This window comes from Macaca thibetana, chromosome 17, assembly GCF_024542745.1.
Source record: "Macaca thibetana thibetana isolate TM-01 chromosome 17, ASM2454274v1, whole genome shotgun sequence".
Taxonomy (NCBI): domain Eukaryota; kingdom Metazoa; phylum Chordata; class Mammalia; order Primates; family Cercopithecidae; genus Macaca; species Macaca thibetana.
This window is the reverse complement of record NC_065594.1, coordinates 79,649,985-79,671,870: the sequence shown is the minus strand read 5'-3', so window position 1 is coordinate 79,671,870 and position 21,886 is coordinate 79,649,985. Positions and strand designations below refer to the sequence as shown.

At 45.2% G+C, this 21,886-nt stretch overlaps 1 protein-coding gene and 1 long non-coding RNA gene across 4 annotated transcripts in view; one reads left to right on the top strand and one right to left on the bottom strand.

The window, feature by feature from the left end:
- The window catches only part of LOC126940232 (uncharacterized), a 125,834-nt gene extending 117,078 nt beyond the window's left edge, over positions 1-8,756 (top strand). Inside the window, exons 2-4 of one of the 2 annotated variants that reach the window (XR_007720678.1) lie at positions 2,154-2,324; positions 6,352-6,673; positions 8,566-8,756. This is a non-coding gene — a long non-coding RNA (uncharacterized LOC126940232). The remainder of the gene's footprint in view (positions 1-2,153; positions 2,325-6,351; positions 6,674-8,565) is intronic. The other variant, XR_007720677.1, reaches the window with a different exon arrangement.
- Positions 1-21,886, bottom strand: part of CLYBL (citramalyl-CoA lyase) — a 278,492-nt gene that overhangs the window by 50,063 nt on the left and 206,543 nt on the right. The window lies entirely within an intron of this gene.

Here is a 21,886-nt window from a genome sequence, read left to right as displayed (position 1 = left end):
AGCTCTCTGCCTACATACAACTTATATTCCAGTCAGGAAAACAGCTAAGAAACAAGTAAGCCAATAAACAATTGTAGGCTGTGAAACTATGAAGATAGCAGAATTAACTAATGGGATAGGAGTGATGGGGGTGTAGTGCCTGAGACAGGGTGGCAAGACAGCAGCTTCTTTGGGGATGTGACAGTTGCCCCAATTGCTGAAAGATGATAAACCTAGCTGCAACAAATATCCCAGAACATTCATCTTAGAGTCCTTGTCTGACTCTTCCCTTACGACAAATCCCGGAAGTGGAAATGCCAGGCCAAATTACCTGCTCACTGAGGCTCCAAAGGAATGACCATGAGGCTCTAACTCTCACAGCCTCCTGCAAGCCATCCTGCTTCAAGTCCTCACTGTCTGATGGCTGCTGTGTACCAGAGAGGGACAGTCTCTTAACCTCACTGCGCCTCCGTTTCCTCATGTGAAAGATGGGGATAAGAATAGTGCTTGACTCGAGGGTTGGTGAGTATCGAAATCATGTAACGTAAATGGTTAATAAATGTTAGGTTAAAAAAATGCCCTTTTTTCCCCCCAGGGGGATAGGTTTTTGCTATGTTGCCCAGACTGGAGGGTAGCGGCTATTTATAAGCTCCATGACAGCTTGCTGCTGCCTCAAACTCCTGGGCTCAAGGGATCCTCCTGCTGCAGCCTCCAGAGTAGCCGGGACCACAGGCAGACACCACCGGGTCTGGCTAACATATCCCTGTTTTAACATGTAAACTAAAATTGCTGATTTTAGAAAAAGGGCTGTACAGATTTAAACTCCCATTTCCTTGTGCACACCCACTTGGGGTTGGTTCTGAGTTCATATTCGGTTGGCCCTGTTTTCAGTAACCAGATGTCCTTACACCAGCACTCTGACCACACTGAGGACCGGGAAGGTGGCTTGTAGCTCTCGTGTCCTTAATGCCTGACCAAAAGGAAAGAACAGGAAGCTGGTCTTTTGGCACTGGGGAGGAGTCCCAGAAGGGGCCAATCAACTCACAGACAATGAGAGGCAGCCTGTTCACTGATGGGGTTCAGGACACACTACCCCAAAATATACATTTGAGAAAACAGCAGAAGCAGGAAGGTCTTTCTCTCGCCCTTCCCCCGCCCTTCTCCCCAAAGCAGTCAAAAACTTTCATTCCAGAGGTGCCCTCTCTATACCTGAAGGAAAGGAACATCCTTATCTTTGAAGACACAGAGATGCCAAGAAGAACCTGAACAAACAGGCCTTGCTACATTCCCCTCGGTTTATTACTGTTAGGTCATGCCCCCCTCGTCCAATCACACTTCCACACGACTGTCGACTTGCATCAAATCTAAGCATAAAAATACGTAGGTGTTCCAGCTGGGCATGGGGGCTTACGCCTGTAATCCCAGCACTTAGGGAGGCCAAGGTGGGCAGATCACCTGAGGTCAGGAGTTGGAGACCAGCCTGGTCAACATGGTGAAACCCTATCTCTACTGAAAATACAAAAATTAGCCCTGGATGTGGTAGTGTGCCCCAGTAATCCTAGCTACTCAGGAGGCTGAGGCAGGAGAATCTCTTGAACCCAGGAGGTGGAGGTTGCAGTGAGCTGAGATCAAGCCAATGCACTCCAGCCTGGGCGACAAAGTGAGACCCTGTCTCAAGGGAGGGAAAAAAAAAAAAAAAAGAAAAGAAAGAAAGAAAAAAATACATAGGTGTTCCTGTTTCTTTGGGTCTTATTTGGGAAGGCTCCCATGTTGTCACATAAAGCTTAAAGTAATGTGTCTGGCTGGGCGCAGTGGCTCACGTCTGTAATGCCAGCACTTTGGGAGGCTGAGGCAGGCAGATCACCTGAGGTCAGGAATTCAAGACCAGCCTGGCCAATATGGCGAAACCCTGTCTCTACTAAAAATATAAAAATCAGCCGGGTGAGGTGACACGCACCTGTACTTCCAGCGAACTCGGGAGGCTGAGGCAGGAGAATTGCTTGAACCCGGGAGGTGGAGGTTGCAGTGAGCTGAGACTGCGCCATTGCACTCCAGCCTGGGTGACAGGCTAAGACTGTCTACAAATAAATAAATACATACATACATACATACATACATACATACATACAAAAAAGTAATGTGTGTGTTTTTCTCTTGTTAATCTTTCATTATAGGTACCTCAGTTATGAACCTGAAGATGGGTGAGGAAAATGTGTTACTTTTTCTCTCCTATGGCATCTAGTTTTAGACCTCCCATTTTGGATGAAATCAGATCTTAAAGATCTAGCGTCTACTTTCCTCTGAGCGCCGTGCTCTTCAGGTTGCTGAATTCTTCAGGAATCCAGGTAGGCCTAGTATGCTCTCCACCTCTCCATAAAAAATTACAAAGAGCAACCTGCTCAATGCTTTTGTTCCAAATTAGAAACCTTAAGTCCTGAAACAGTTTCTCAGCAGAAACACAGGCTATAGGTTGCAGATGGTCCTTCACTCATTGCAGTGTGAAAGTTCTTCATAATAGTATGAAATGTGACCACATTCCATTTCTTCTTCTGTCCATCTGCTGCTGTTATGGTTTAGGAGAGAGAAATGATTTTAAAAAGATATAAATCTGGACTGTGTGTAAGCTGATTTCTTTTTTTTTTTTTTGAGACAGAGTCTGACTCCGTCGCCCAGGCTGGAGTGCAGTGGCCAGATCTCAGCTCACTGCAAGCTCTGCCTCCTGGGTTCACACCATTCTCCTGCCTCAGCCTCCCGAGTAGCTGGGACTACAGGCGCCCGCCACCACGCCTGGCTAGTTTTTTGTATTTTTTTTTTTTTTTTTTAGTAGAGATGGGGTTTCACCGTGTTAGCCAGGATGGTCTCGATCTCCTGACCTCATGATCTGCCCATCTCGGCCTCCCAAAGTGCTGGGATTACAGGCTTGAGCCACCGCGCCCGGCCTACAAGCTGATTTCTTAAACCATATTTAATATGTTTGGGCAACAAACACTACCTTGGTACTGTTTAATAAGAAGGCAGTAGGGAATAAGTTTTTCTGCTTTTTTTTCATATGCATATGTAACCTTTTTTTTTTTTTTTTTTTTTTTTTTTTTTTTTTGAGACAGGGTCTCACTCTGTCACCCAGGCTGGAGTGCAGTGGTACGATCACAGCTCACTGCAGCCTTGACCTCCTGGGCTCAGGTGATCCTACCACCTTCCAGGTAGCTGGGACTACAGGCGCATGCCACCAGGCCTGGCTAATTTTTTGTAGAGACAGGGTTTCGCCATATTGCCTAGGCTGGTCTCTAACTCTTGTGCCCAAGCGATTCCCCTGCCTCAAGCTCCCAAAGTGCTGGGGTTACAGGTGTGAGCCACTGTACCCGGCCTTTTTGTTTTTGTTAAATTTATTTTTAATAGAGACAGGCTGTCGCTATGTTGCCCAGGCTGGCCTTGAACTCTTGGCCTCGAGTGATCCTCCCATCTCAGCCTCCCGAAGTAATGGGATTACAGGCATGAGCCACTGTGCCTGGCCTGCATATGTAACCTTTTTGAATGGAGGTAGTTATGATTAAGATGGGTGAATTGTTTTTTTTTTTTTTTTTTTTTTTTTTTTTGAGACGGAGTCTTGCTCTGTCACCCAGGCTGGGGTGCAGTGGCCGGATCTCAGCTCACTGCAAGCTCCGCCTCCCAGGTTTACGCCATTCTCCTACCTCAGCCTCCCGAGTAGCTGGGACTACAGGCACCCGCCAACCCGCCCGGCTAGTTTTTTTGCATTTTTTAGTAGAGATGGGGTTTCACCGTGTTAGCCAGGATGGTCTCGATCTCCTGACCTTGTGATCCGCCCGTCTCGGCCTCCCAAAGTGCTGGGATTACAGGCTTGAGCCACCGCGCCCGGCCTAGATGGGTGAATTGTATACAGTGAATTTATTATTTTTTTTAAGGAAATGAGAGCAAGGGTTCAGGAGGAGAATTAAGGGATGAGGACCACAAGGAAAGAGTCCCCGAGGTCTCCTGGTGTCTCTGACCATTGCGGGGTTGTTAGTGTTGTCTCTATAACCAGATAGATGAGACAGACATTGAGGTTGGGACTGTGTTTGAAGCCCTCAGAGTTCCCAGCATGGGGTGGGGCAGAGTAGCTGCCCTACCTGGGAACTATATGCTCGTAAGATAGAGAATAGAAGGATGGTTACCAGAGGCTGGGAAGGGATGTGGGGAGTGGGGGTGGGTGGGTGGGGAAGGGATGGGGAGTGGGGGTGGGTGGGTGGGGAAGGGATGTGGGGAGTGGGGGGTGGGTGGGTGGGGTGGGGATGGGGGTGGGGGGGTGGGTAGGGATGTGGGGAGTGGGGGTGGGTGGGTGGGGAAGGGATGTGGGGAGTGGGGGTGGGTGGGTGGGGAAGGGATGTGGGGAGTGGGGGTGGGTGGGTGGGGAAGGGATGTGGGGAGTGGGGGTGGGTGGGTGGGGAAGTGGGGTTGAGTACAAAAAAAACCATATGTCATTAGAATGAATAAGAACAAGTATTTGATAGCACAGCAGGGAAACTATTTTTAATTGTACATTTAAAAATAACTAGAAGAGTATAACTGGATTGTTTGTAATACAAAGGATAAATGCTTGAAGGGGATGGATACCCTATTTTCCATGATGTGATTACTGCTTTTTGCATGCCTGAATCAAAGTATCTCATGTACCCCATAAATATATATATACCTACTATGGACCCTCAAAAATTTTTTAAAAGATTAACTGGGGAGTCAGATGGAGAATCTGTTCCATGCCCCCACCACCAGCACTCTGATCTGTCTCTTGCCCATACCCACACCCAATGGTGTGTTACACATACACAGACACACAGACACACACACACATGCGCGCGCGAAGCATTATTTTCCCATGTCTGTCAGATTCGTATAACTAGGATTCTTTCTTGTATTTTGTAAACATGATCAGTAGGTTAGGTCCTGGAGTGAGAATCACAGAATCAGGGTCTTGGAGTTGGGAAGGGTCTTCATAGTTACTTCAGGAGCTCTGCCCAAGGCAAGAGCCCTGCCATCCTCTTGGCAAGTGATGATCTGTTTCTGTATAAACACAGCCACTGGATGGACCTTCAGATACATGAGTGTGGTCCATATGTTTCCCTGGGTCTTCTGTCTTTGAACCCTCCTACTTCTGATCATTGTCTCTCTGAAACCCTCTGATACACTTTCAACATCCTCTGCCCTCTTGAGTTGCCCTGCTCTGGACATACTCAGGTTTGGTGATGCCCCTTCTAAACTCTGAGCGGGCACTCCCACTGCTCTTCCAGACGCTATGCCCCGCCCGTAAGTGCATTAATTCCTGGCTGGCTGGCTGGCTGGCTACACTGTTGACTCACATGGAGACTGGTAAAAAGGTTTAGTTGATTACAAATATAACTCTTCATCTGCTCAATATGCTTAACAATATGGCCTTTAGTGTAGTCTTCTCAAATCTAACCTTTCTTAATACCAGTTGCTCAGTTTTCCAAAAGGCTTTTGAGAATGTGAAATGTTTGTCAATTTATAGTAATATGGGAAGATTACAATATTTAACAAAAGCCAGTGTTAGCATTCTTCTAAAGCTGAAAAACAATACATGGATTGAGAATTTTTCAGCAACCCATTTTTATGTGCCTTGAAAAATATGCCACACATGGTAGCATTCCTGAGATAAAAATTGTAAGCATTGGGGCCTTAGTTTCTACAAATGCAAGATAAACTCTAAGGTTCTTTCTGGCTTTAACATCCAACATTCTCTGTAAAACCCTCCACTGATCAGTTGTCTCAAGAGAACCCCCCTCCTCCAAAGAGTAGAGATACTCACCTTTGTTAATTCTTTTTGAATAAAAATAACATATTGCTGGCCTAATATTTCAACTTACTATGCATTTTATGGTAGGAAAACGCAAAATATCTAATGTTTTGAGTATTCCTTAGTTTTAAATATAAAAGTTTTCAATCTTTGTCATTTTTGATAAAAAGTATGTTTTAAACAGTTAACTGAAACTTAGTATTTACCTTTATAAATACATCTAATATATAATTACTTACACATATTTGAAGAACAGATAAAACCTATCATTTTTAAACTGTATTAAAGAAGCATTCACAGATATAAAAGCATTGGGATTTTGAGAACTTAAAACCACTTGACAGAGAGGAGGAAAAACCAGAGATATCATGTAAAAAATAATATTTGTAATATACAAAAACGTTTCTCATTTATGGTGAAGAAGCTTAGTACGTGTTTTGGTATGCAGAGATTTCTGTCTTTACTCTTCTTGGGGATATCTGCTTTATTTGGTTCAGTGGGTGGGTGGTGGGGCTTGGACACGTGTTTCTTTTTTTTTTTTTTTTTTTTTTTTTTTTTTGAGACAGAGTCTCGCTGTGTCGCCCAGGCTGGAGTGCAGTGTAGCCAGGATGGTCTCGATCTCCTGACCTCGTGATCTGCCCGCCTTGGCCTCCCAAAGTGCTGGGATTACATGGACACGCGTTTCTAAAGGCTCCCCTCGTGACCCTGCTGGACTGCCAGGGTTGAAAAGCTGCTGCGCTGGTGCACACATAAATGCCTCACCTGCTGGATAAGCAGTGCCAAGGCACGGAGAAGAAAGGCCTGCCTGAGAAGAGGAACTCAGCAGCCCCTTGAGCACGTGCCACGAATCCTCAAAGAGCATTTCCCCATCACACACATCTCCACCAGGTAGCTCCATTTTGCTAGGTGACATTTCTACTTGCAATGCTACTGGCGAATACTATGGCTGAAGCAAGCTGAAATCATGATAACTTTTGCTCTTGGTCGGTGAGACCCTTTTTTAAACATTTTATTTTATTTTTGAGACAGGGTCTGGCTCTGTCACCCAGGCTGGAGTACAGTAGTGCAGTTATGGCGCTCACTGCAGCTTCGACTTTCCGGGCCCAAGCAATCCACACACCTTAGCCCCACAATTAGTTGAGGGTACAGATGTGTGCCACCATACCTGGTTAATTTTTCTTTACTTTTTGTATAGACAGGATCTCACTGTGTTGCCCAGGCTGGTCACAAACTCCTGGGCTCAAGCGATCCTCCTGTCTTGGCCTCCCAGAGTGCTGGGATTACAGATGTGAGCTACCACACCTGGCCCTGACCCTTATTTTTCCAGTTCCCACCTGTGCGCTGAAGGGAAGAATCCTATGAGAGCTGAGCAGGAAGAGAAGGATATGCATTAAGTGGGCCGACATTAAGAGGCCGACTCTCCTTTTACAACTAAGCAAGGACCACAGAAATGAAATAATCTCTCTAGCACCACTATCTTGGAAGAATTTAATGATTTAAGTGGCATTGTTTTCTGACTATAAAAGCTATATATACTTTTTATAGAAGAAGCTTAAACATAGGAAAGTGCATATAAGTATTTTAACAGATCCCTATAATCCGTCGCACTGTGGCACCGTGGCATCACCACGCGGAGCCATGAAACTGGGACTCTGTCCTCTGAATCGGTAGTCACTAGACACTGTGACAGTGGTTAAGTCCATTCTTCACACACTTGCATTTGGCACGGGCCTATTTCCTCCTGGCCCTACCTCCTACCTTACTGCACTGTAGCTTCTGAAAGGTTACAAACTCCCTCACGCCAGCAGCCACTCCCTGGAACGCTGTCCGCTCTGTGTGCTGGAACCGATGCTTGGCTTTGTTCCGCTATGGTGTCACCACTCTCTCCAGGGGAAGAAACGCCTCGCTTCCCTGTATGCAGGGCCGGGGTAGAGGGAGACGTCCTCCAGATCTGTGTTTCTGTCCTCGCTCCCCTCACCAACCAACGCTCCCCCTGGCAGAGTCCACACTGTCTGATTGTGTCAGCCTTTCAAGTCCCCCCCATACTCACAGCTGGAAGCTTCTCCATGCAGCTCCAGGAGAAATCCCATCGCATGACTGCATGCTCCCCAACACCCACCCTGAGGACTTGGTCACGCTTTGGCCTCACTTTTCTCAAAACTGCCTCATCCCTAATTCTCAAGCCCTGAAATCCACCTCTCTGAAGAGAGCTCCTCTCTCAGCTGCCCCTTGTCCTTGTCATCTGGTTTACCTTCCCCTGTCTTCCAAGTCCTGGCCCCTGGGCGGTCAGCTCACTGTCAGATTTTCTTGCCAATCTACCACCTACCCTGGACTTCCTGGTGAACTGTGCACACTGACACCTTCACAGCACCCTCAAGTCTTGTCTCTGTTAGTTCTGTTTCACTCTTGTCTGGGTCTGGGGTTTGGCTTGCTGGGGGAAAAAGGCCTTCATCATTCACTTAGTTGTTCAGCTATTCAGCTGTGTTAGTCACTGTCCTAGGTCCTAGGGATGCAAAAATGCATCTTGCAATAAACAGCAATGCAAAAATGCAGTGCAGGGTGATGTGCACATATCACATGTGGTTGCACAGGGACGTGGCAGAGACAGCTGATGGCTCACAGCAACCATTCTCCCCTCTTCCTTTGAGTTTTGGCACTTCTAAAGCCTGCATGTCCCAGCCCCACTTGCAGCTAGCGTGTGAATGGAACAAGTGGTGTAGGCAACATTTAACCCTTAAAAGGAAGCCACCTGCCCTCCACTCTCTCTTCCTCCATCTCAGATGCTGGAACTCAAAGATGGTATGGTGAGCCGGCATCAGCCACGCAGATGAGGACGTCAGAGCAACAAGGCAGATGCAACGTGGGTCTCTGAATGAACATGGAGGAGGAGCACTTCCCACCTGCCTCAGACCACCTGGCTACCTCTTTCTGTACTGTTGGGTGAGAGAGAAATAAACTTCCTTTGGTTTGAGCTGCTGTAGCTTTGTGGCCTTTTCTGTTGTACCAGCTTAGCCTGCACACGGACACAAAAGTGGAGAGGAATCAGCTGCTCATAGAGGGTAGAGGCAACGGTGAGAACAGAGTAGTGGCGGGGTAAGAAAAGCATCTGGAAAGAGGTAACCATAGAGACACAGGCTCTGGGCTTGGGCACTACTTGGCAATCTTTTTACTGATCTTGGAGAATTCCCTTTCTCACTGTGTGTGTTAGGAAGAGGGAGGTGTGTTCCAACAATAGAGGGAAGAACAATAGGTGGAATTTGGGGATGTGTGTACGTGATTGTGTTAGTTTAGAGGTGTTTGCTTAGGATCTTGATAACATCATCTCTTGACCATCAAAATTCTGAACTAATTGAACGATAAGACAAAAGAGTCAGCAGGAGGAGAATTAGAACATTTCCTTCACTTCTGATAAAGGCTGGGTTGAGGACAGAAGTGAGTGAAAGAGCCACATGGTCTTTTAATACTGGGCCATGGAGTTGGACTGACTTATCATCAGGCTGCAGAAAACCAAGAGCACCCCGTGCCCCAGAGAGTGGGCCCCGGGGAGCAGGGAATCAGTCACACTGCCTGTGGGCAGCCCACACCCTTGAGGAAGGAAAAAGGAGGGGGCAGAGCTACATATGCCAGGATAGCCACTGGGTGCGTCATCCAGGTCTTCGGAGATGTGGGCTGGGGTGGGAGAACCACAGCACTGCACCAGTAGAGCTCCGTCCTGAAGGAAGGAAACTTCAGGAAGTGGGAATGAATGTTCCCTGCAATGCTGACTTTGAGGCTCCTGCAGGCCACCTGGGAAGGCCTTCGGATTCCATCTCTCATAAGCCCCCTAAATGTGTCAGGACTGAGTAATCTATTATGGGACAGGACCTACTCTTATGCCCTCCCAGGCCGTGGGCTCACCAGGAGTCCTGGTGTAATCAGGCTGAGACAGAGTTACTTCCTGGGTCCACCTGCTTGACACTGGCTTGGCACCTTGGCAGGGATTACTTTATTTTCTCCCAAGGCTCCCGTGTTCCTGAGGGCTCTCCCAACCCTCTTGGAGCACCTTAAAGCTGCGTGAACCAGGCACTGGCCAGTCCCCTCTTGTGGGACTCTGGCTTTGTTCTGCCTCCCACTGCATGCTCAGCCATGCCCACCTCTCTCGCCAGGCATCCTCCCCACTTCCAAGGAGGCAAGGCTGGAAGTGCTCAGGTATCCTCATAATAAGCAACACGGGGCTGGGTGCGGTGACTCACGCCTGTAATCCCAGCACTTTGGGAGGCTGAGGTGGGCGGATCACGAGGTCAGGAGATAGAGACCATCCTGGCCAACATGGTGAAACTCCATCTCTACTAAAATACAAAAATTAGCTGGGTGTGGTGATGCCTGTACAGGTGTGCCTGTAATCCCAGCTACTCAGAAGGCTGAGGCAGGAGAATCGCTTGAACCAGGCACTTGAACCAGAGAGTTGGAGGTTGCAGTGAGCCGAGATCGCGCCACTGCACTCTAGCCTGGTGACAGAGTGAGACCCTGCCTAAAAAAAAAAAGAAAAAAAAAAAAAGCAACATGGTGGCCCTTTCTTCTCACACTTAGTGCTCAGGGGTTCTGGCAGTGCCAAATACCTGTGCACTCAGGGATGGTTCTGTCTTTGAGTATGTGTTGGGGGAGTTGACTGGAGGACTCCGCTGGCAGTTCTAATGACTTATTTGTGCATTAATTCATTCACTCATTTTTAGTTTGTACTTTCCCGTAAGTTGAGAAAAATGGGTTTACTACTTTCCACACCATTATATAGCTATAGCAGCAATTCAAAGATTCTAATGTAATGTAACAATGAGGGCTTATTTAATCCTTCTTCCCTTTAAAGAATAAGAACTGGTGGAATAAAAATATAAACTACTGACCGGGCGCGGTGGCTAATGCCTGTAATCCCAGCACTTTGGGAGGCTGAGGTGGGTGGATCATGAAGTCAAGAGATCGAGATCATCCTGGCCAACATGGTGAAACCCCATCTCTACTAAAACTATAAAAAATTAGCCAGGTGTAGTGGCAGGCACCTGTAATCTCAGCTACTTGGGAGGCTGAGGTGGGAGAATCACTTGAACCTGGGAGGCGGAGGTTGCAGTGAGCCGAGATCGTGCCATTGCACTCCAGCCTGGGCAAAAAGAGCAAAACTCCATCTCAAAAAAAAAATATATATATATATACATATATATGTATATATACACACACACACACACACACACACACATACTACTTAATGAAATAATATATGACAACACTTCAAAATCTCTTAAACTTTACCATTAACATATAATGGTTATATAATGAATTCTTTTAAGTTTTTTTCTTTCCTTCCTTCCCTCCCCTCCTTTTCTTTTTTTTTTTTTTTTTCCCCTTTAACAGATTTGACATAATATATCCCAAATTCAATTTGCCTCCACTGGTGGTCCTATGGAGCCATTACTGATGTTTCCCCCCCACTCTGTGACACCAAAGGATGCTATGAAAGTCAAGATCCTAATTCTAACTGTGACAAGTGGTAAATGGCCAGCTTGCCCAGTCCACTTAAGGGGTGGGTTCTTGAACTCCCTTGGATGATAACTTCAGGACTAGAGAATTATGTCCAACAATAAAAGTCTTTTTCAGGGTGTTCCTCAGTTTTTACATAAATTTAAATATGCTGGTTCAGCCCCACACCTAATCTAAGTGTGCGTTCCCTAGGTACTTACCCCATCAGTTCTTATCACTATTCAATGACATGCCCTGTCTATACGTTGACTTCTTCTACCTGGGTAGCATATTGTAAGTATTTAATACATGTTGTTGAATTGAATTGAATAATAAGAAAAAGTAGAGGGAAGGTAACAATGAGGTATAAAGTGGGTTCCTTCAAGAGATCACTGGAGGACGTGGAGGGAGAAACAAGTGGTATGCACCGTGGAAATGCAAAGCTGTCAGGAAGAATTGAGACCACTACGAGATAATTGTTTCCAGTGTTTCCCTAATGGGAGTCAACCATCAAAGCAAAGTTTCTCAGATGCTGGAACTGGATTGTGAAAAACAAATAAGAACATGCACTGTTAAAAATCATTCCCCTGAAAATAAATACATCCAATATTGCCACAAACACTGTAAGCTATTCATCCTCGACTGGAAGTTGGTAAATTTATCAACATCATATTCTAAAATTGAAATGAACACTATGCTGGAAAACAGTTATCAAAAGACGTATTGAGACAGAACTCTGAGAAGAGGCCAAGAAATTCTGGCCAAAAGACCAGATAGTGAACTGTTTGATAAATGTATAATAAAACAGCAAAATTGTATTGATACTATTGCTCTATGAAGCCAAAATACCCTAAACCAGACAGGTTAATTGAGTGTGGATCTGGTACAGAAACAAAGTTACCAAAACAAGGTCAGAGATGGAGGGATATCAAAATGGAGCCCCTTTTTTCTGGTAGTGTGTGTTTCCTTCTACAAAAAGAAAAAAATAAAAAAGAAAGAAAATGGTGGTTCATTCAAGAAGCGGGTATTTACAGACAGCTATTACATGGACAAAAAAAAATTGCTTACTTCAAAAGATCTAATATTCTTCTTCAATAAGATTGTTAATGTGTTTTAAGACAGAGTTGTTTTATTTTTTTATTTATTCATTTTTAAATTTTTATTTTAAGTTCTGGGATACATGTGCAGGTTTGCTGCATAGGTAAACGTGTGCCACGGTGGTTTGCTGCACCTATCAACCCATCACCTAGGTATTAAGCCCAGTATGCATTAGCTATTTATCCTGATGCTCTACCTCCCACTGCCTCCCTGAGAGTTCTTTTATTCTTATTATTAGTAAGAACAACCATGATGTTAATTAGGAAAAGAGACCTTGCAGCTCCTGAATAATGATACCAATTATAATATATCTGACGTACATTTGTTTCTTAGGGCCACCATAACAAATTACCATAAAATTGGCAGCTTAAAACAACAAAAATGTATTCTTTCACAGTTCTGGAGCCCGGAAATGTGGATTCAAGGTGTGTACAGGGCGCGGTCCCTCTCTAGCGGATCCTCCTTGCCTCCTGCAGCTCCTGCTGGCTGCTGGCAGTCCCTGCAGCTGCCGCCACCCAACCTCTGCCTCTGCCTTCATGTGCCCTTCTCCTCTGTGTCTGTCTTCTCCTCTGTGTCTGTCTTCTCCTCTGTGTCTGTCTTCTCCTCTGTGTCTGTCTTCTCCTCTGTGTCTGTCTTCTCCTCTGTGTCTGTCTTCTCCTCTGTGTCTGTCTTCTCCTCTGTGTGTCTCTGATTTCTCTGAAAAAGACACTTGTCCTTGGATTTAGGGCCCACCCAGATAATCCATGATGATCTTATCTCGAGATCCTTAACTACGTCGGCAAAGACCATTTTCCCAAATAAGGTTACATTCACAGGTCCCAGGGATTAGGACATGGACTTATCTTTTCAATGCAATCCACGACTGGAAGCATATTCCATGAACAATGGAATGAACACTTCTTTAACAGAGTTACTAGAAAGCAGTATGTTAACAAAGGTGAGTTCTCCCTTCTCCATCTCTCCCTCTCCTCCCTACGTCCCTTAAGAGGAACAGTGCCTGGACTATTTGAGGTCTTTGGTAAGATATCTAGGGGTGTCACTGTGTCCTAGGATGCGGAGCTTGGGACTGTCACAGACTCACAGGGTAGTTGAGTTAGACAGAACTTAGAGGTAGCTTGGGGCAACCCTAATCTCACATATGACTCCTCTCTGTAACAATCCTGGGCTGAGTGGCACCCACACTGCTCCAGTGTCTCCACGTCCATCTTTATGTCCTTGGCTGACTCTAGGTGCCACCCTGTATACCGCAGTGGTGCCTGGAACCTCCTGGTCTTTCTGTGCATCAGTGCCTGTCCTTCCCATTGTGTTGTTCATCTCTACTAGGAGGACACTGCTCTAAACCACTGTCCTTAGGATGTGTGTGTAGAGTAATTCTTTTCATCAAGAATGCTGTCTCTTCCACTTAGGCCTAATAAATATCTTTCATCATGCAGAAAATGCATTTTTAGATGACTGGCGGAGTTTCACAATCACAGTATTTTAGGGCTGAAGAAAGCTCTACAAATTATCTAGTCATTTTAGAAACAAGGAGACAAAAGTCCTACAGAGAGATCAACAAATGACTGAAGGTCATTCTGATGCTGGGGGAGAGCCAGGACTTGAACGCACATCCCCTGAAGCCCATCCGAGCGTTTGTTCACTACATCACACATGATACAGAATGTGACCCAAAGCTTGCTCCGGTGTGAATTACGCTTGACATGCTGGCCCCCTTGGTGCCACCCCGTGAGATCATCAACCCAATGATCATATTCAACAATATTTCCTGAGTGTGTGCTATGGGCAGACAGGTTCTCCGCTCTCACGGAGCTTATACACTCAAGTGACTAAATGATTAAACAGTACCTGAAAGGCTGCAAGGCTCTAATCAGCTGTCACGTTTGGAGTTGATTGGGACTGAGGTCAGCCTGTTCAGCTTCTGATCCTTCACTGTACCCTCAGAGGAAAGGTGACGTAACTGGAGCTAATGTCCCGACTTTAAAGGTTCCTAGAAGTGTCCAATGTCATCATTTGAGTCAAAAGCACCTATTGGTCTAGAAAATAATTCTCCTCACTTCCTTTCTAGTGCTCAACTCTAAGATAAACCAGAAACCCAAGATTAATAATGACAACAACAACAACAATGCTGCTTTTATTAAAACTCATCATTGCCCATAAAATAAAGTAGATCTCTTGGGAAGAGTGAAGCCACCAACTAGCTACTCGTACATGAGAGAGGTATTTTCTGGTTGACATAGTGAGAAAAAAGCCCCAGATGGCGGATCTTTTTGGCATGGACTTCCCTGCTCCGGCTGTCTAACGTGTTCCTTCACTGCGTTCATTTTTCCTGCATCAGAACCGCCTTGGTAGTTTGCTTATTTCCAAGGAAGAAAAAAAAACAGGAAGGTTTGCATCTGCAGGATCCCTACCTTCCTCCTTAGACGTTACGGTGCCTATTCACAAGAGGTGGTGACTAAAATGACCTGGAGCCTTGGGTGAAAAATTTCAAATCTCTGTCCCATGACAGGTTCAACACAGTCCCCTCCTCATGAGAAAGGAAAGGGGATTCGAGTTTTGGAGGGCATTACCTGGGTGGGATCTGATGCCTGCTGCAGATTCTGAATGTATTTGAAAACAGGTTTTGGCATGTGGGGATGCAGCATGTTGCATGGCTGCTGGCTTCAGAGTACGTCCCGTGGGTTCACGGCCCTGTCTTCCGTCACGAGGAATCCCTGCCAATCTAGGGTCTGCGCACTGCTTCTGCCAGCCAATCTCTAATTTAGCATATGTACAAAGCCAATTTTTGGACACCATGATGGAGCCTGGCACCTCTGCCGCCCTCCATATTTGCAATGCTCACAGTGAAATAACAAGCAACGAGCAAGAAAGAAAAAAAGATGCCATGAAAAGGCTTTCTAAATTCCCAGATAAATGGTGTATGTATTATATATGTGTCTGCGTCTTCCTCCTCCTTTTCCAACATAAGCTTACCCCATGCCTTTCCTTGCAGTTATTTCATTTAGGTTTTCAATCTGGGATGCACTTAGCAATAGCCAACACTGACGAAGAGAAAACCCTGCTCCCCACTGAGAACATCGGATTTTTAAAATGTAGAAATTCTGCTCTTTACAAAATAGGACATCCCCCTTTTAATTAGTTTCAAAATACATCCAAATAATTTGCCACTAGGAAGTGATACCATTTTAGAGTACTTAAAAATAATTCCCAGGCATGCAATTTGATGAGAGGCCGCAGCTAGTGAAACCTTCAGTTCTGAGATAAATTGAGCTGTTTCTGTGGGGACAGCTGTCATTACCATGGGAAAATTCCCCTAACCCACAGGCTTTCATCATTGACTTCACTCGGAAAACCTGTGCTTAAGGTGTGTTTGTTGAAATAGATGGGAACAATTGCTAATTGAGTCTCGAGTGCACCCATCTGTCTTAGCTGAAACTGTGGCTCTTCCTGCCTCCCTCCCTTCTCTAGAGTTTTTGCCTATCATCTAGTTTTCGAACAGTTCTTCAAAAGAGAACAGGTAGCCACAAAAGCTCTATGGTGTTATTTCATGTTGTCTTTGAAAATAAATACATATATTGTGCTCGTACACCCTGCAATCCGTGGGTCCTGCGTCCCCAGAAGGGCACCCCTCAGGAAGGGCTTTTCGACTCTTCCCTGTGCACAAATGAAACGAAAATCTCTGAATCAAAGGGAGGGGAAGACTATGCAATTTTCTAATGTATATTTCTTCCAACGCATGGATTTGATTCATGACAATGGCCAACCTTTTGACTATTCTGGTGAGATCCCTGCTCCTCTGCGCAGGTGAGCCTTGGCGGGTAGGCACGCTAGCACGGGATGAATGAACCCTCCCGAACCATACCCCATCCCCGCATACGATGGCGCCTGTCGGGACAAAGCGAGAGTCTGAGCCTTGCATGTATAAATATAAATATTTCAAGAGCTTGGCTGCTGGCAAGCTTTGCACGGCATGCAGAAGCCAAGCTTGATTGCCCTGCCCTGGTGTGGGGCTCCCCAGGTGGCAGGGGCTGAGAGCGGGCAGTGTGGTTGGTAGGGGGTGGACGTGAGTGCCTCCAGTCATTCTGAGTAGCCCCTGGGCTGATTAGTGACAAGGGCTGACAGGCTCCTGAGGGGAGGTCCTGTCCAGTTTCTTTCTGCCGCAGGGATGATGGGCCATGCATGGGGTCCTGAGGCAGAGACTGGGGACTTTTTTGTGTGACTGTGACTACATTCCTCATCAACAAGACCACGCTCATGGTCTCTTTGGAGGCCATTGACTCACTGGAGGATTACCATTAAGGGACGTCTGCTCAGTGGCGCCAGGTCCTTTCCCCACCCCTCAGGGGCTCCACCCAAGCCAGACAGAAGGGCAGGGCACTAGCTCTGGGAATTAGACAGGGGAATCGATATGTGTATACGGAACACAGTCACGGACAATTGAAAAGGCTCACACGTAACCCCACTGGGAGCTGCTTCCAACTGGAGTCTGTGGTAAATGACTCACGGAACCCAGACCCTGCCTCATCTGCCTGGGGATGGCCAAAGGTGAGCCTTATAACATTTGTGATTCAGACTTAAAGTGATTCAAATGTATATGAAGGGTTCCAGAAACGACCCTGGAAATAAAAATAACAACTTAAACAGGGAGGAGCCTTTCTCTCCTGAGTGATTTTGGAACCTGGAATTATGAGATGACAACTTTTTCAAGTTTAGTGTCTTTCAAGGAAAGACACCTTCATTGACACCTAAAGCTTACAACGTGAGTCCCACTGCCTCGGGCCCCGAGACAACTGCCAACTCGGTGGTGTATGGAGATTCCTCACCAAGGGGCATGTGTTCCAACAGGGCGACCATCTCAGGGAGTAAGGAGAGGCTGAACAGTGATGAGAACCAAGACATATGGGATTAGAATGCAGATGATTTGAACTCCCCACTTTTGATGAGGTAAAATGGATCAAGATTTTTTAAAAGATAAAAGATGTACCTTAGTTTTATCAAAGTTTACTAGATTTCAAGATCAGAGTTGGACTATGATTTGGGATTCATTTGCCTGGTGTGTTGTTCCAGTAATGCAGTTGGTTTTCCTAGTGAAAAGAAAATGTGTCACACCCTGGACTGCTGAGAGACAGACTGCAATGGAGTCATAGAAAAACGTAATCTCTGGATAGACAGCAGTTGTATTAGTCAGGGCTGTCCAGAGAAACAAGATCCATAAGGGATACACAGATAGATAGATAGATAGATAGATAGATAGATAGATAGATAGATAGATAGATAGATAGACTTATTTTAAGTAATTGGCTCTAAGTTGACTGTGGATCGACAAGTCTGAATCTGCAGGACAAGCTAGCAGGCTGAAAACTCACGTAGGCATTGATGTCATGGTTCTGAGGTACATTTTCCTTTCCAGGAAATCCCAGTTTTGCTTGTAGGACCTTCAACTAATCAGAGGAAGCCCACTCACCTTATGGAGGGCAATCACCTATACATAAATCAACTGACTTTAGTGTTGACCACACTCACAAAATACCTTCCTTTTAATCAAACATCTGGTGTTTGATTAAATAACCGGGTACTATAGCCTATCTAAGTTGACACTTAAAATTGACCATCACAGTAGCTTTCTTCCAAACTGTGAAGAAATTTAAATGAAGGCCTTCAGGCCCTGAAGAGTCCAGCCTTCTCCCTTCTAGAAAGATCCCATAAGCCACTGCCTACCATGTGAGTTATGATATCCTGGCGGATCCGTAGCCCTTTGTCCAGTGGGGTGAGGCTGCAGATTCTGCAACTTGTGTGGATGGTGGGCAGAGAGGGGACTGGGAAGCAAACTGAAACAGCGGGCAGGAAAACCCATCTATTTGATGATGTCTATTTGGGTTCTACCAGTGTCCATGAGGGACTTACTGCAATCACAGCCAGTGCAGGAATGGCAATCTGTGCTGCCCACCTGCCCAGTTCCTGACACACGTTCTCCCTCACCACATTCTCAGATATTCACTAAGTGTGCCTGTGAGCATGATGTGCTCTCAGCGTGTGCAGAGCCTCAGGAAACAAGATTACCAGTGTGCTGTACTGAGCCAACAAGTCATGGCGTTCTCTTCCCAGAGAAGCAAGCTCCCTTCCCCACTAATTACATTCCAAATCCTTCCTCTCATAATCTTCATATTAATAAATGCTTTAAACAGCAGATCATCCCTCATCAAAAAGGGGACTAAGCCAAAGGGGAAAAAGTACCTGGAACAAAAGTGTGTCATTTTGATTCTTATAATAAGCAATATTTACAGGGCATTCATTATAAAGTGCATTCACTATAAACTGCATTCATATGCACTTACTTGGTTTTTATCCTTGCAGCAACCTTAGGAGGTAGTTGATATTATTCCCATTTTACAGAAGATGGCACTAAGGCTCAGAGGGGTTAACAGACTGTCCTGATGTCACACAGCCATCAGACTGCCGAGCAAGGATCTTCTGTCCCTAGTTCTACCTTGGGCTACCCAGACTCCTCCAGGGCTTGTCGCCAGTGAGCAGCTCAGCCTCTCAAACCTTACCTTATGGAATTACATAAACATGGCTAGAATCTGCCTGTCCAATAAACCATGAAGCGACTGTCTGCTTATGGAAATCTTTGTTGAAGGTAGCATTCCCACAGACGGCCAGGTACCAATTCTTCTCCATGTGTCTTTCTCAGGTGCAGAGAGCTCTATTGGAAATCAGTGGGAGGCCTCTGCCCAATAACGCGTGGGGGGCAGGGGGTGAGAAGCAGGATGTGAACCTATTCCATAAAGTGAAAACTGACATCCTAACAAATAATTAGGGAAAAATTCGAGGTTGTTTCCTCAGCTGATCGTCACCGGCGGAGCCAACTTTGGATTAAACACTTCTGCTCAGTGGTTTTGACATTCTCAGTCAGGCATATCTTGATGAAATTAGAGATGCAGAAAATATTTTTTGATGGAGTGTGGGGACAAAACAGCTAGGAGGCAAGCCAATTCTGTGCGCAAACTTGTGCAGACTGAGATAAAGAGGAAAAGAAAAGGCAAGACAACAAGGGGCGTGTGCTCATGTGAGTGTGTGTGTGTACATGAAGGAGGATGAAAGCAAGTGACAGAAGAGGAAAGGCGGGCTGGGCTGATACTAATTAATTAGACTTTAAGATCCTGGCAGCAAGAGGTGTGTTTATAAACAATCTTCACTAAAACATACCTTTCCAACTATTAACGGTTTTATTTGCCAGAAATAGTCTCTGCTCTAATTATTCTGTACTTGTTTCAATCCAAAAGTGGGGAGAGAAATACTAATAAGTGACCATAACCATTCTTATGCTATAATACATACCTCTGCACAGAAGTTAGCATTTCCCATGCTCAACTAATGAAGTGAGGCCAATTCACACCAATTCACAAAAGGATTAGCTGGGGGGCTATTAGTCAGAAGGCTTTCAAGCTAGAAAAAAATTAGACCAAAAATAGAAGAAATAATAGAATTCCAACCATTCAGGAATCTCTTGGTACTATGCTTATGCCAAGCCACCAGCAGCCTGACGCTTTTCTACTGGGACTTAAATTTAAGTCTAGAAAAGTCTGATCTGTGAGGATAGAATAAATATTTCTTGCAGACCTGCCAAATCTTTTTTTACAAAATTATTTCCCATATATCTTTTCCGAGGAAGTGACTAGAGGATGTACTCCATTAAAATGAAGAAATAAACCAAGAAAGAAAAAGACATGAGATCCAATAAGCAAAAGACCCGACTCAGAAATCAGGCAAAAGGACTTCCTGGATGACAGAATGGGAAACCATCAGAACAATTTACTGGGCAATCAGCTCAGATGGAGCAGTAGATGACAACTCGTCAGGGAAAAATAGAACACATAGGTTACTTGATGTATTTAAAGACACTTTACGGCTCTGTCAGAGAGTCTGGAATTGAATTAGTGATAGATATACAGAAAAAAAGCAAACTGAATAGGTGAATGGATAAACAAACTGTGGAACATCCAGACAGTGAAATATTATTTGGCAATAAAAAGAAATGAGCTATCAAGCCACAAAAAGACATGGAGGAACCTTAAATGCATATTGCCAAGTTTTAAAAGCTAGCCTGAAAATGCTACAGACTGTATGATTCCAATTATACAACATTTTAGAAAAGGCAAAACTGTAGAGATCAGTGGTTGTCAGTAGCTCATGGAGGCAGGGTGAATTGGTGGAGCATAGGGATGCTTTTAGGGTAATGAAAATATCCTGTATGATACTGTAATAATGGATACATGGCATAATGCATTTGTTAAAACCCGTAAACAAGCCAGGTATAGTGGCTTACACCTATAGTCTCAGCTACTTGGTAGGCTGAGACAGGAAGACCACTTGAGCCCAAGACTTCAAGACCAGCCTGGGTAATACAGTAAGACCCCATCTCTATTTTTTAAAGAAATTAAGAAAGAAAAGAAACTCATCAACTATATAACACAGAGAATCATAAACTATAGACTTGAGTTAATGAAACATTTTTAAAGAAATAAATTCAAGGCAATTACTAACTTCAGGAAAAACAATAAAGTAAACATAAGTATACAAATCAAATATGGCTCAGCTGTGAAAATATTTACAAGGTCACTTTAAGTAACACTGAATAGCCGGGCGCGGTGGCTCAAGCCTGTAATCCCAGCACTTTGAGAGGCCGAGACGGGCGGATCACGAGGTCAGGAGATCGAGACCATCCTGGCCAACACGGTGAAACCCCGTCTCTACTAAAAAAAATACAAAAAACTAGCCAGGTGTGGTGGCGGGCGCCTGTAGTCCCAGCTACTCCAGAGGCTGAGGCAGGAGAATGGCCTAAACCCGGGAGGCGGAGCTTGCAGTGAGCTGAGATCCGGCCACTGCACTCCAGCCTGGGCGACAGAGCGATACTCCTTCTCAAAAAAAAAAAAAAAAAGTAACATTGAATATTGATATAATCCCCAAATATATTTATGTTGGAAGGATGAGGGAATGGGAGAAGGGTAAGAAAGCTCAATCCTCGGCCGGGCACGGTGGCTCAAGCCTGTAATCCCAGCACTTTGGGAGGCTGAGACGGGCGGATCACGAGGTCAGGAGGTCGAGACCAGCCTGGCTAACACGGTGAAACCCCGTCTCTACTAAAAAATACAAAAAACTAGCTGGGCACAGTGGCGGGCGCCTGTAGTCCCAGCTACTCGGGAGGCTGAGGCAGGAGAATGGCATAAACCTGGGAGGCAGAGCTTGCAGTGATCTGAGTTCCGGCCACTGCACTCCAGCCCAGGCGACAGAACAAGACTCCGTCTCAAAAATAAAAAAATAAAAAATAAAAAAAGAAAGCTCAATCCTCATCTTACATAGAAGGAAGTCAAAAGATAATATCTTACATTTAAAAGTCAAGAAATAACAGTATGACCATACTATCTAGAAATATGGAAGTAAACAGCAAGGAAGTTAAAACAGTTGAAAGTCGTTTCGTCTAGAAAGAAAGACTTGGGGAAGAACAAAGAAGGCTAATTT